Source organism: Podarcis gaigeae, assembly GCF_964106915.1.
Source record: "Podarcis gaigeae genome assembly, chromosome: 1".
Taxonomy (NCBI): domain Eukaryota; kingdom Metazoa; phylum Chordata; class Lepidosauria; order Squamata; family Lacertidae; genus Podarcis; species Podarcis gaigeae.
Window position 1 is genome coordinate 7,950,529 of NC_139678.1, and position 16,129 is coordinate 7,966,657.

Genomic DNA, 16,129 nt, shown 5'->3' on the forward strand with positions numbered 1-16,129 from the left:
CTACAACAATACCTGAGGTGTTATGTAAATGACAGAGAAAATGATTGGGTAGATAAGTTGGCTCTGGCAGAATTTGCCTATAACAACACGGAGCATGTGTCCACAGGGATGAGTCCCTTCCTGGCAAATTATGGGTGTAATCCCAGGGCATTTCCAGGAGAGGGAGGGGAAAGATGGAGTGTCCCGGCAGCGGAACACTTTGTAGAAGAGATGGAAGCGATCCACAGGCAGCTCCAACTTAATTTAGAGAGGGCCAAAGAAGAATACAAGAAGCAAGCAGACAGAAACAGACGGGAAGGTGAAACCATAAGGGTGGGGGACCGGGTGTGGTTATCCACCCAAGGGTTGCCATTTAAGGGGGGATGTAAGAAATTGAAACCTAAACGGCTGGGACCATTTGAGGTGATACAACAAGTCAACCCAGTGGCATTCAAACTTAGGTTGCCCAACCACATGAAACTGCACCCAGTTTTTCACAGGTCCTTACTGTCGCCGCACCGAGGGGGGCGGCAGGGGGGGACGTGAGAGGGAGGTCACTCAAACACCAGTGATAGAAGAAAGGGAACGCAACAATCATGTGGCAGGAATCGTCGATTCCAGGTGGAAGGGGGATGGGGTGGAATATCTGGTAGAATGGGAAGGAGAACCGGAGGCAGAGAACACCTGGGTACCGGCAGAGGAGGTCAATGACGAGGTTTTAATAGAAACGTTTCATCAACGGTTCCCTAGGAAACCGCAGCCGGTAACACAGTTCAGAAGGGAATACTTGGGCACCACCGATGAGGAAGAGGAGTTCGAAGGGTTCCCAGAATCAGGGCTGGAAGAAGGTGTAGATTCCGATGAGGAGGAATACTTGGGGGGTGGAGATGGAAGTCAGTGGAAAGAAGTGTTCGAGTCCTCTGACGATGAGGAAAGTTCTTTCCGGGGTTTTCCGCCCTCACCGCCTGTAGAGAAGGGGGCGGGAGGGGGTGAAGGGGGCCCTGGAGGGGAGGTGGATGTCAGGGAACTGCCATCGGAAAGGCAGGCGGTGGAAGGGCTCTCAGACGCTAAGAGAGACTCAGCGGCAGAGGAAGGTACCAGCAGGGGGAAGGAAAGAGCTCAGAGAGAAAGTGAGTCGGAGGGAGGGCTCCGAGAGACTACCAGTGAAAACAGTGGAGAAGTCTCAGGACCCCCCATAGGTACACCCACTCCTCGCCGGAAACTGTCTCACCGAGAATCCCGAAGACGTGTTTCCGTTAAGGAACTTTCATGTTGGAGCAGATTCCGCAAACGCCCACTGTCGGATTCTGCTAGCGATTGAGGGAGTCATGTTTAAGGGGGCTCCGCTTAAGGCAGAGTTTGAGAACCAAGCTCTGAGGGACTAAGCTTTAACGCACAAGCAGCTCATCATCCCATCACAATGACCATCCAACTTCTGCTTGAAAACCTCCAAGGAAGAGAGTCCACCACCTCTAAGGCTGGATTCAGACACATCAAAGAAGTGTTTCAGTTTAAAACGTTGTAAATTTAAACAGGGAAAGCAGGTTGAGAAAAACGGGATCCCACGTCGCCAACTGGTGGCACAATGTTATATCGCACATACGTGGTGGTGTTATTTATTTATTTATTTATACCCCGCCCATCTGGCTGGGTTTCCCCAGCCACTCTGGGTGGCTCCCAATAGAATATTAAAAACACGATAAAACATCAAACATTAAAAGCTTCCCTACACAGGACTTCCTTCAGCTGTCTTCTAAAAGTCAGATAGTTGTTTATTTCCTTGACATCTGATGGGAGGGCGTTCCACAGGGCGGGCGCCAACACCAAGAAGGCCCTCTGCCTGGTTCCCTGTAACCTCACATCTCGCAGTGAAGGAACCGCCAGAAGGCCCTCGGATCTGGACCTCAGTGTTTGCTTTTTCTTTACCAGTCTTGCTGAGTCCTAGGTCTTCTTAAGTATCTACTTTAGCAGAGCAGTGTGTAGGATTTGGCTGTGAGGAAGGTGAGAATGTCAAGGACCACATTACGGAATTGTGAATTGAACTGGAATAGAATTGGGCCCTTTTCGGAGGGGGGTAAAATGACAATTCCAAGCACCGTTACAAACGTTAACCGGGTGCTTGTTTGTCTGTGGGTGACGCTGCTGAGACTCAGGGAAGCATATTTATATATCCCAAACATCCCACATTTTATGGATTACAGTATATAGAAATTGGGGGGGGGGCATCTAATATAGGGTGTGGTTTCTTTGTAGATTTAAACCACAGGATAAGGTGCCAGACCACATGAACAAGCTATCAAATGCTCTGGAGTCTGTTTTCTCTGGACGGCACTTCTCCATATGCTTTGGAGTCTCTGATTTTAAGTCTCCCCACAACCACCAAACAATGACCGCAACGAGGAACACTTATTGGAGCTATTTTATCCTGCTAGTTCATGGGTTAATTGCTTCCATAGTATTCCCCAACCCTTGCCAGAGCTTTGTACATCCATCCGTGAAAACTTCTTTTTTTTCTTTTTTCATCCACTCTTGGCCAGAGGTTTTCCTCTCCTGTGGTCTGAGCCCCCCACTCCATTGCAACAGGACGTTGCACGGAGATGAAGACATAAAATCTGGTTGCTCGATCGGCTCGCAAAACTATAGATGCAGCATAACAAGAACAGCCAGGTGTAAGTTTGCAAAAATGGACAGCACCTGTAAGCAACAATACACCCACCAGTACATCCTATGGGTCTTGTGAAAGTTTGCAGTAAATATCCCCTCAAAAACAAAAACAAAAAAACCACCATGCACAGAAGACTGTTCGCGCTTCCTGCTCAATTCCTGTTTGCACTAGAGTGGCCTTTCCTACGTTGAACATGCTCCCTTAAACATGTCCACATTTCACTGGACACCAACCCCATGGGTATGCTATCTCCAGGGGGGATGCGGGTGGCGCTGTGGTCTAAACCACTGAGTCTCTTGGGCTTGCCGATCGAAAGGTCGGCGGTTTGAATCCCTGCAATGGGGTGAGCTCCCGTTGCTCAGTCCCTGCTCCTGCAAACCTAGCAGTTCAAAAGCACACCAGTGCAAGTAGATAAATAGGTATCGCTGTGGCAGGAAGGTAAACAGCGTTTCCGTGCACTCTGGTTTCTGTCACGGTGTCCCATTGTGCCAGAAGCAGTTTAGTCCTGCTGGCCACATGACCCGGAAAGCTGTCTGCAGACAAACGCCGACTCCCTCGGCCTGAAAGCGAGATGAGTGCTACAATCCCATAGTCGCCTTTGACTGGACTTAACCATCCGGGGGTCCTTTACCATTTTCCCCCCACCTATCTCCAGAAAGGACTGGGAAAATCTCTTGCCTGAATCTTTAGGAAGTTGCTTCCAGGCATTGCAGACAATCTTGAGCAAAATGAACCAATTGGTTTGCCTCAGGTTAAGGCAATTTCTTTTGTCCCTACTTAAACCGAAAAGTGTGAAAACTGGAATCTTAATATTATTGTTAAGGGAAGGGCCAAAGCAATTGCTTTGCATGCATACTGCCTTCCGCATCTCCACTTAGGGCTGGGGTTTGCCTCCTGTCCAAAGCCTCCGAGAGCTGCTGCCAGTCAATGTAGACAATACTGAGCTAGATGGATGAATGGTCTGACTCAGCCTAAGGTGGCTTCCTATATGCCAATGAGAGAGGAGTGAGGACGCTGTTCTAAGGGTACAGGACAAAATATAAAATGTTAAATGGAGAACTGGGCCCAAGCTAACAAAATGAATGTCAACAGGGACAAATGTCAAGGTTCTGGACTTAGGCAGGAAGAACCAGATGCACAAATATAGGATGGGGGACACCGGGCTTACTAGCAGGACATGTTACAAATCTGAAGAAGTGTGCATGCACACGCAAGTTCATACCAATAACTAACTTAGTTGATCTCTAAGGTGATACTATCCATTCTAAAGGAAATCAGCCCTGAATGCTCACTGGAAGGACAGACCCTGAAGCTGAGGCTCCAAGATTTTGGCCACCTCATGAGAAGAGAAGACTCCCTGGAAAAGACCCTGATGTTGGGAAAGATGGAGGGCACAAGGAGAAGGGGACGACAGAGGACGAGATGGTTGGACAGTGTTCTCAAAGCTACCAGCATGAGTTTGACCAAACTGCAGGAGGCAGTGGAAGACAGGAGTGCCTGGCGTGCTCTGGTCCAGGGGGTCACAAAGAGTTGGACACGACTAAACGTCTAAACAACAACAACATCAAAGGTGATACTGGAAGGATTTTTTTATTTTTTATTTTGTTTTGTTTTCTTTTTTGTTTTGTTTTTTGTTTTGTTTTGTTTTGTTTTGTTAGCAGCATATGTGAAAAGGATCTAGGAAGGTCTTAGTAGACCACAAGCTTAACTTGAGTCCACAGTGTGATGCAGCAGCAAAAAAACCTAGTGCTATTCTAGAGTGCATCAATGGAAGTATAGTGTCCAGATCAAGGAAAGTAATAATACCACTCTATTCTGCCTTGGTCAGACCACACCTGGAGTTCTGTGTCCAGTTCTGGGCTCCACAATTTAAGAAGGATGTTGAGAAGCTGGAAGGTGTGCAGAGGAGGGCGACCAAGATGATCAAGGGTCTGGAAACCAAGCCTTAGGAGGAGTGGTTGAAGGAGCTGGGAATGTTTAGCCTGGAAAAGAAGAGACTGAGAGAAGATGATAGCCACCTTCAAATATTTTAAGGGCAGCCCCATGGAAGAGGAAGCAAGCTTCTTCCTTTCAGGTTTTTAAGCAGAGGTTGGATGACCATCTGCCACGAATGCTTTAGCTGAGATTCCTGCATCGCGGGGGGTTGGACTAGATGACCCTTGGGCGTAGCTTCCAACGCTACAATTGTATGATTTTATTATTCTAACTCAAAAGACTCTCCTCGTTGCTCACGTTTGGGAGGAAGTAGGATATAGATCTGTGAAATAAACAGGCATGTCAGTTGAGCTGAGTTCTCAGAGCACGGCATCTTTAAGCCCTCTTAACAAATCCCACCACTTGGTTAGAATCACAAAATGCATGTGGCCCTGCTTAGGGGACATCCTGTCTCCGGGGCTCATGGAATTTTAAAGCAGTTTCATGTTTTCAGATCAAATAGAAAGACATGCGTTCCTGCTCTTAAAATGCATATAATTGCAAGGTCAGCAAACTCAGCTGCTAGATTCAGGATAGGAAAGTGATGCATTGAATGAGTAGTAGGATATCCTACTATCGATGCCAGCATCTCTCAAGGGTTTGGGGCAAGGGATCTTCCCAAACATCTGCTCTCTGAGCCTTTTTTTTAACAGGAGAGACCTGCTAGATGAGGTCAATGAAGAAGAAGAAGAAGAAGAAGAAGAAGAAGAAGAAGAAGAAGAAGAAGAAGAAGAAGAAGAAGAGAGAAGGAGGAGTTTGGATTTGATATCCCGCTTTATCACTACCCGAAGGAGTCTCAGAGCGGCTAACATTCTCCTTTCCCTTCCTCCCCCACAACAGACACTCTGTGAGGTGAGTGGGGCTGAGAGACTTCAGAGAAGTGTGACTGGCCCAAGGTCACCCAGCAGCTGCATGTGGAGGAGCGGGGAAGCGAACCCGGTTCCCCAGATTACAAGACTACCGCTCTTAACCACTACACCACACTGGCTCATGTAGCCCTGTTCTCACAGTGGCCAACCAGATGCCCGCGGGAAGCCTGCAAGCAGGATTCGAACACAAGAGCCCTCTCCCCTCCCGTGGTTCCCAGCAATAAAGATAACAATAATCATCTATTATTTATACCCTGCCCATCTGGCTGGGCTTCCCCAGCCACTCTGGGCAGCTTCCAACAAAATATTAAAATACCATAATGCATCAAACATTAAAAGCTTCCCTAAACAGGGCTGCCTTCAGATGCCTTCTAAAAGTCTGGTAGTTGTTGTTCTCTTTGACATCTGGTGGGAGGGTGTTCCACAGGGCGGGCGCCACTACCGAGAAGGCCCTCTACCTGGTTCCCTGTAACTTGGCTTCTTGCAGGGAGGGAACCACCAGAAGGCCCTTGGCGCTGGACCTCAGTCCTTCAGGTATACTGGACCGAGGCCATTTAGGGCTTTAATGGTCAGCACCAACACTGAATTGTGCTCAGAATCAATCTGTGTGGAAATCTGCACTCTGCTATGGATTAAGCTGAGAGACTGTGACCGGTCCATGGTCACCCAGTGAGCTTTATGCCTGGGGTCAGATCTGAACCCCGGTCTCTCCCACCTCGTCGTCCGCAACACTCTAACCCCTAGACCACGCTGCTTCTCTTTCTGAGACCCAGTTTGGCCGGAAAAGCAAAGGGAACGGCCCTTCCGCACCGCCTCTCTGAGGGCAGATTTTCCAGAAGGCTCAGCGAGGGACACAAGCGCGGCTGTGTTAATTGGCATGGGCTTAATGCCAGCTTTCCGAGGCATTAATTGGTGTTACAGGCCTGCCCCTGTCCACTCCAGGGGATTGGCTGATCTGTAGCAAACCTTTCTGGACTCAGGTTTCCTATTAAAAATAAGTGTGCATAATATTCCTTTGGCAGCGGCCAAACCTCCTCGAGGAGTCTGGTTACTTTTGGCAAGTTCCTTGCCCTGTTTCGCTCGGGGAGTGTTTTAAGTTAGGATATATTTAAACAGCTGTCTTGTACCGCAGTGATCCTACTGCCTTGTCCGAGGTACCTAAGGAAGGCTTTCCTAGTCCCCTTTTCCCAGAGATGCCACCAGGCTGAGACTCCTGGTACCTTAAACAGAACAGAGCCTACCCCTGCTGTTGCAGCAGGGCACTATGAAAACATATGGAGACCTGCAACAGAATGTTGCAGCGTGCAGTGCAGATATATGGGATTATAGCCGTTCTGTTCCATTCCATCCACCCAATTCCTGTCTCCTATTCGCACCCTGACAGTTAAACAGGCAGCATTATGCAGTAGCTGAGTGTTCACAGTCCTCACTGCGATGTTTTTCAGTCTCCACCCCCCGCTTTGGGGTCTCATCCCGCACTGGCCTGATCCAGGAGGGCTCCTCTTATATTTCTTATATTCTTACTTCATATTATTTCCACTAATTTATGCATTTGTATACGCTCCCCCCCCCAATTACATGCATATTATATGCTGGGAAACTGCACCGCGAAATTTCAAAAAATGCAAATTTCAAAAAATGCAAATTTCAAAAAATGCAAATTTCAAAAAGGTGGCTGTGTTTTGACTTTTGTCTCCTTTCAGAAAGCACGAATGAGGTAAGATCTCGCGCTCTTTTCATGCATTTAAAGCATGTTTAAAATGCACGACTGCCCATAAAGAATCCCGAGAACTGTAGCCCTGCGAGGGGTAAGTTCCCATAATTCTTTCGGGTGCTTCAAACGTACGGTGTGTACACAGCTTGTACGATGAATTGCTCGCTGAATGCTTTCATTTGTTTGGTTTTGCTGTGTTTCCCTTTGAGTTTAGAGGCTTACAGAAAAGGGGGATAGGAGCTGATTAAACTACTCAGGCCCCCTCAGAGCAGAGATAACAACAGAGGGTTGCCGCGTGAATTAATGACATGAAGATACGGAGCCGCTTAGAAGATGGAGAGTGTTGTGCTAATGGCAGGGCAGAAACATTTACTGAACACTAAGAGAGAAATTGCGGGAAGGTCTCCTTTAATGGCAAATGTCTGCCCCTTGTCTGGGCTTCAGAGAGGGAAGCCAGTTTCCTCTCCCGCCGCATTGACAAGTCTCCAAGGTTACCGGCAGTTGCCTGAACATGCAGCCACCAAGACTGCATAAATAGCGGGTCGAGGGCCCGGGGAAAGCTGTGAAATTGCATCAAAAGGAGCCACAAGGAAAAAGGAAACCGACTGCAGCCAGACTTCTCCAAAAGCTTAATGCAAAACGCAGAGCAGAAGACGGACTTGCCTTTTGCATTAAGCTCTCAAGCAGCTATGTCTGAATTTGATGCAGCTCAACGTTCCATCGTAACTGAAAACAGGCACAAAGGCTGTGTAAACATAAAGCATTTAAAGGAACCCACCCCCTCAAGAACTACAGCAAAGGGGAGCTGTAGTTTTTCCCTTTGTAGAACTATGGTTCACAGCACCCCTTCACAAACTACAGTTAACTGGGTTTTTTGGGGGGGTTTAAAGAAGAGGAGAAATTAATAATAATAATAATAATAATAATAATAATAATAATAATAATTTTATTAGATATACCCCCACCCATCTGGCTGGGTTTCCCCAGCCGCTCTGGGCAGCTTACAGCATATGAGAGGCTTACAGAATGTGTTTTGAATGTATGAATGTATGCTAATGTCGATAGCACCCACTTACCCACAGTTAGAAATACTATGGAAGCATAGAATTGTAGATTTGGAAGGGAACCCAAGGGTCATCTATTCCAACCCCCAGAAATGCAGGAGCAAATGCGTCATGGAACAAAGGGCAAAAAGGGACACACACACATCTGCATTGCATTCGTATATGGCAATTTATATATAAAACTGCAGATTTAGAAATAATTGCAGCAATTTAAATGGGGGGGGTATGATTTTGCATGCGGTGGAGAAAGTGGGTTGAGAGAAGCTTTTGTCTGTCTCTCGCAGCATTAGAACTTGGGGCCACCCAGCGAAGCTGAGTGTTGGGATGATTTGAAGACAGACAAACGAAAGGACTTCTTTGCACAGCGCATAAAACTCGCTCCCGTGAGAGGGAGTGATGCCACTGTTGGGATTCGCAGGATACTGGATAAGTCTACAGGCTTCAACAGGATGATGCACTACTCTGCTGGGTCAGAGTGACTCAACAGGAGTGTGATTAGTGTAATTGGCTATCACCTGTTTTAAAAAGGAAAGCCTGTTTAACAGTGGGTGTGGTGGCTGTGCTGTAGTGTATTCGTTTGTAAGTACTCTGTATGGACTGTTTCTTTTGTAAATGCCTGTATATAGCTCACATTAAAAAGACTGCACTGGAAAAACCTGGAACTCTTAGCGTCTCTGCTGAAAGCGCCGCGTGGAATACGTGACAGGGTTATGGGCCCAGTACGCTTCCACTGCGCAAGAGTACAGGTGGCAGTTATCTAGCCGTGGGTGCTGGAGGTGAGCTGCAGGGATGGAGCAGTCCAGAACTGGCGTGTTGCTGGAGAAGCTGACGGCCACGAACTACAGCACCTGGTCGGTCCGCATGCAACACTTCCTCAAGCGTGAGGGCCTGTGGAAGGTGGTGGAAGTGCCACCGTAGCCCCCTGAGGAGGATGAAAAGGATGAGAAAGCTTTGGCTACGATCATCCTTGGAGTGGACGACAGCCAGCTAGTTTACGTAGCTGATAAGGTGACGGCAAGTGAGAATGCGCTCAAGGCTGTCCATGTGCGAGAGACAGCTGGATCACTGATAACACTGACCAGGAGACTGTACCGGTGTCGGAAGAAACCGGGGGACTCCCTGGTGAACCACCTAAAATTCCTAACAGGCTGTTTCCAGGAGCTAGCCTTAAGAGGGAAGCCTGTGGAGGAAGAGGACAAAGTCTTTATAGTCCTGAGTTCCCTTGATGACAGCTATGATATGCTGGTCAATTCCCTCGAGTCTGTAGAGACTGATAAGCTGACTCTGGAATACGTTACTGGACGGTTGTATGTGGAGGAGGACAGGCGTGCAGAGCGAAAGATGACCTCAGCCAAGCTGTTGGAGCATCCCAGAGGGAACAACAGCCGGGAAGAGCAGAGGTGTTGGGAGCCGGAGAAACAGCCAGGAGGAGCTGCTGCAGACCAGCCAGTGGTCAACAAAGTAAAAAGGTGTTTTTGCTGCAAGTCCAGTGGACATCTGCTTCGGGACTGCCCAAGAAAACAACAAAAACAGCAGAAGCACAGGAGGCAGCAGAGAGAGTCTACCGCTTGGGTGTCTGCAGATGGTCAAGAAAAGGAAGAGCTGTGGGTTCTGGACAGTGGAGCTTCTCAAACCTTTTGTAAAAGAAAAGCATTGCTAACTGATGCTAGGGCTTCAAACAAAAAACATGTAAGTCTTGCTACGGGCCAGAAAGCTAATGTGGTTTGTGAGGGGGAGGTTGTGTTCCCACAGCTGGGACACACATTCAGGAATGTGTTGTGTGTGCCCAGTTTGCAAAACAATCTCCTAAGCATTCCTGACTTGGCAAAAGCAGGCTTTGAAGTAAACTTTGTGGGAGATCAGTGCCAGATAAAGCAAAATGGGGCAGTGTTGGCAAATGCTAACCTTAGAGCTAATATGTATGTACTGCAGTGTGAGTCTAAGGTTGCGAATGTACAAAATGTCCCAACCCATGATATGTGTATTCATCTCCTGCACAGGCGTCTTGCTCATGCTAGCTATAAGGTGCTAAACAAAACATTGGAGTTGTGTGGGGGGATGAAAAACATAAAAAGTTGTGATAATTACTTAGACTGCAATATCTGCAAGGAGGTTAAAAGCAGGGCTTGCCGTAGCAAGAGCAAGCCAGAGAGAAACCAAAAAACCACTGGAGTTGATTCATGCTGATGTAACTGGTCCTTTTCCACCAAGTGTCTCCCATAACAAGTACTGTTTGATCCTAGTGGATGACTATTCTAGATTTGGCTGGGTCTATCCATTAAAGCAAAAGTCTGACGTTGCCCAAACTTTGAAGTTCTGGGTAAGAAGGGTAGAAAGGCAAGTTGGCGAAAAGGTGTGCTCTATTCAGACAGACAGGGGAGGAGAGTTTATGGCAAGCTCCCTAAAAAACTGGTTGCGTTCCCAAGGGATTAAACATAGACTTACCAATGTGGCAACGCCTCAGGAGAACGGAGTAGCAGAGCGTAGGGGAGGTGTTTTGCAGACACAAATGAAAGCATTGTTAGCAGATGCAAATCTTCCGATTAAATACTGGGCTGAGAGTATTAAGACCGCGAATTATATTGGGAATCGCTTGTGGTCAAGGGTACTAGATGACATACCCTATAAAATTCTCTATAACAAAAGTCCCAGTTTGCAACATTTGAGAATCTTTGGGACAAAGGCATGGGTTGATATACCTGTAAAGAACCGAAGAAAAGGTGGGAAAAGGGCACAGCAGTTGCTATTTCTTGGGTATGAAAGTGGTACGAAAGCCTACAGGTTTGAAGATGATAAAAATCTTTTGAGTTATAGTCGATCAGCCAGCTTTAATGAGCAAAGAAATTGGCCCAAGATACATGCAAACCTGCTGCCAGAAAAAGTTTTACTGCCGAGCGTACCTGTTAAGGCAGCTGAAACAAAGCTGAGAATTGGCAGCTCTCCCAGAGAAACTGAAAGGGAGGAGGTAAAGGTTGAGCATTTTTCTCCAGCTGCTAGCATAAAGCAGGGGAGAGAAGAAAGTGCAACAGGGACAGGAGGAGGTAAATCTCCAGAATCAATCCACCCCAAAAGCAGTCCTGAAGGTAGCCCAGGAGGTGAGATTAATAAACCAAGGAGGTCTGCAAGAAGTAATAAAGGTCAACCTTCAGACCGTTATGGGTTCCCAGCCACCATTAACCAGGTTTGTGTAACTGAGCCAGAAAACTTTGAAGAAGTACAAGAGTTACCTACTCTAGAGAAAGAGGTGTGGTTAAAGGCAATGCAGGCAGAGTATAACTCTCTGCTAAACAACAATGTGTTTGTACCTACAGAATTGCCTAAAGGTAAAAAGCCCATAAGCTGTAAGTGGGTTTTTAAAGTGAAAAAGCTGGCTGATGGTAGTTGTCAGAGGAAAGCCAGGTTGGTTGCAAGGGGCTTTACACAAAGGAAAATGATACATTATGATGAAGTGTTTGCCCCAACAGCAAAGGCTGAAACAGTAAAATCAGTTTTAGCGATGGCAAGTCTGAGGGGGTTAAAAGTTAATCATTTTGATGTTGCCTCAGCATATTTAAATGCTCCTATTGACGCCAAGGTGTATTTACAGCAAATACCAGGTTATGAGCTGGAAAAAGACAGCATGGTGTTAAAGCTGCAAAGGGCACTATATGGGTTGCACCAAAGTGCACGTCTATGGCATGAATGCATAGACACAACTTTGAAAAAGATGGGATTCAAACAAAGCCTGGCTGATTCCTGTTTATATTCAGCAATGGTGCAAGGAAGTGTTTGTTATTTACTTTTGTATGTTGGTGATATCTGTCTGATAACAACTGCACAAAAGCAAGTGTCTTGGTTTATAAACAGCCTAGGTAACAAATACAAACTGAAGTATTTGGGAGAGATTCAGAATTACTTAGGAGTAGAGGTTCAGAGAAATGAAAAGGGCATCTACTCTCTGAGTCAGAAGGGAAAAATTGAAAAGTTGCTGAAGACATATGGAATGGAGAGGGCAAATGAGGTTGACACTCCCATAACTACCCAGTACAAAAATGAACCAGAAGGGCAAAAATGTGAGAATGCAACAGCATTTCATTCTCTGTTGGGTTCTCTGTTATATTTAAGTTGTTGGACAAGACCCGACATAACATTGGCAGTGCACATGTTAAGCCAAAGAAGTGCAGACCCGGCTCAGAGAGATTGGGTAGCACTTAAAAGAATCCTAAAGTATCTGAAAGGCACAAAAGATTACAAACTGGTGCTGGATACAGGATATGATCAGCAAGTGTATGCATACGCTGATGCCAGCTGGGGAGACAGAGAAAATGGAAAGTCTACCACTGGCTATGCCATATATATTGGAAATGCCCTGGTTCAGTGGAAATCCCAGAAACAAACATTTATTGCCACAAGCACTTGTGAAGCAGAGTACTCAGCCATAAGCGAATGTGTATCACAAATAGAATGGTTTGCTTGCCTAACAAAAGAGCTTGGAATACCTTCTGAAATTCCAATCACTGTGCTAAGTGACAACATGGCTGCACAACAGCTTGCCAACCAACAGAACTTTAAAAGCAAGAGTAAACATATTGCTATAAGATACGGAAATGTGAAAAATGCTTTGGAAAGAAATGTGTTAAAGGTACAGCAGTGTAACACGAAATGTAATGTGGCAGATTTGTATACAAAATGTTTGGATGCTCCTAAATTTCGAGACTTAAAAGAATTATTAGGTCTCAAGCCTTTGACTTAAGGAGGAGTGTTGGGATTCGCAGGATACTGGATAGGTCTACAGGCTTCAACAGGATGATGCACTACTCTGCTGGGTCAGAGTGACTCAGCAGGAGTGTGATTAGTGTAATTGGCTATCACCTGTTTTAAAAAGGAAAGCCTGTTTAACAGTGGGTGTGGTGGTTGTGCTGTAGTGTGGTGGTGCTGTGGTGGAGAGTATTCGTTTGTAAGTACTCTGTATGGACTGTTTCTTTTGTAAATGCCTGTATATAGCTCACATTAAAAAGACTGCACTGGAAAAACCTGGAACTCTTAGCGTCTCTGCTGAAAGCGCCGCGTGGAATACGCGACAGCCACCAACTTGGATGGTTTTAAAAGAGAGTTTGGAGGAGGGGTCAGTAAACTTTTTCAGCAGGAGGCTGGTCCACTATCCCTCTGACCTTGTGGTGGGCCAGACTATATGTTGAAATAATAATAATAAATGAATTCCTATGCCCCACAAATAACCCGGAGATGCATTTTAAATAAAAACACACATTCTACTCATGTAAAAACACCAGGCAGGTACCACAAATAACCCAGAGATGCATTTTAAATCAAAGGACACATTCTACACATGTAAAAACACGCTGATTCCCGGACCATCCGTGGGCTGGATTTAGAAGGTGATTGGACCAGATCCGGCCCCCGGGCCTTAGTTTGCCTACCCATGGTTTGGAGGAATCCATCGAGGCAAAGTTACCAGTGGCCGCTAGCCACAATGGCTATGTTCCACTTCCACTGCTGGAGGCAATGTGCACCTGAATGCCAGTCGCTGGGAATCCCAAGCTGGGAGGGGCTTGTTGCACTCGGTTCCTGCCTGAAGGCTTCCTATAAGGGAATCTTGTTAGCCCCTGCAGGCCGCCTAGGCGGTCCCGGTGATCTGCTGCATCAGACCAAATAACCGGCAGATTGTCAAGTTATCTAGCAGGTTAACCAGATCTTAGGTTAATGCAAGCAAGCAGGCAAATGTTTTATCAAACAGTGTGAAAGTAGCTTGAAAGGGGAGAAGCCTTTTTCAGCGCGGCAGGAAAAACCCAGAGAAACCAGCCCTACAGTTTAATTTCCACTCCAACTCCGCTTTGATGTCATATCTGCATTCAGAAGACAAACACAGACACACCCGTATTAATTTCTGCCCTTGTTGGCGTGCCACCTGCATCGGCAGTTGTCATTTCTCATCCCCCCCACCACTATGTAAATTTATTACTGACAGCTAATGACATGTACCAAACAGCAATTGGAATTATCACGGGAAAATGACATTCAATGAAGCATCTCGCCTCATTTGGAAGCTACTTCGCTTGCGGTGCCTGAGTTTCTCCAAATGCAAATGCCATTTAAAGAGCTGTTTCTCAAAAAATAAAAATAAAAAAGCACCATCCTCTTACCAGCAAGGTTTGCATTTCCTCCAGATTCTCCCCTTCTCCTTTGCATGGAAGAACGGCAGCCAACATTATTGCTGGGATATTCCTATAACTTGCCCAGGGTAAGGTTAAAAGCTACACTGGGATATGCAACGTGGTACTTGCCAGATGTTGTAGGGCTACAAATCCCATCATCCCTGACTACAGGCCAGGTTGGCTGCAGTTGCTGGGAGTTGTAGTCCATATAGAAGTCACCTTTGATCTTCCCTACTTGCGACAAACCTCTCCATTCTGAAGGAAATCAGCCCTGAGTGCTCACTGGAAGGACAGATTGTGAAGCTGAGGCTCCAGGACTTTGGCCACCTCATGAGAAGAGAAGACTCCCTGGAGAAGACCCTGATGTTGGGAAAGATGGAGGGCACAAGGAGAAGGGGGCGACAGAGGACAAGATGGTTGGATAGTGTTTTCGAGGTTACCAGCATGAGTTTGACCAAACTGCGGGAGGCAGTGGAGGACAGAGGTGCCTGGCGTTCTCTGGTCCATGGGGTCACGAAGAGTCGGACACGACTAAACGACTAAACAACAACAACTTGCGACATTGAGAAAAATGGAACTAATTGCACACCTCTGTATGTCAAAGGGCCAGTCTAGGCAAGATGTTAGGCCCTCGTGACCGGATTAATCTATAGGCTAAGGAGTAAACCCTACACAAATCCAGAGAGGAGGGAGGCCAAGAAGCAGAGATGAGTCAGGCTGCTGAAGAAGCCAGGGAGTCTTCCCCTCCTGCTGCAACCAGCTCCCCTCCCCGCTAGTCTCCCAAGACCAGAAGAAGAAGAGTTTGGATTTGATATCCCGCCTTTCACTCCCCTTCAGGAGTCTCAAAGCGGATAACATTCTCCTTTCCCTTCCTCCCCCACAACAAACACTCTGTGAGGTGAGTGGGGCTGAGAGACTTCAGAGAAGTGTGACTGGCCCAAGGTCACCCAGCAGCTGCATGTGGAGGAGCGGAGACGCGAACCCGGTTCCCCAGATTACGAGGCTACTGCTCTTAACCACTACAGCACCATAGGAAGAGGTATGAAGAGGGGGGAGCAGAGACAAGAATGTCAACAGAGTCTCAGACTGCTTGGGAAGGGCTCTGGAGAATAGAACTTCAGTCTCCACAATTGCCTCATAGGGGCAAGACCTACCGAGAAGAGTTGAGATACTTGTGAAGCCTGGCGCTCCTGAGCTGACCGTGTTTCTACTAACAAAGAGTTCACCTACTCCCTGTTAGGATACAGTTCCGTTCCACCTTTAGAACAGGCATGTGGAGTTGTTGTATGTCACATGTCTGTTTACTTCCAGCACAGTCTGCTGGGAACTTCTGTTGTATATTGCTTTTGCTTTGTTTTGCTTGAACACGAAGGGAAGCAGACATGTTTTTCCTTTGTCCTGCTGCTGAATAAATGCTGTAAATATGCTTACGCATGTCTCTGTCCGCTACTTCTGCTGCAAAGAGTTCTTATCTCTGCTGGATTGCGTGCTCAGTCTCTAAAGGTTTCTGAGGCTTGAGTCGCAGTTTTGATGCTGTTCCGAAATCCGGAGTTTCGCCCGGCTGCCGGCCGGTGGCTGGAGGCAGCTGGGGCCCTGCCAATTGCCCCCCGTCTCCCAGCAGCATCCCAACACTTCCTGCGATTTATTCCTGACACCCGTGCAGTTGGGTCTTTTTGCTGAACAGAATCCAGTTGGGGAGGGATGGGCTGCTC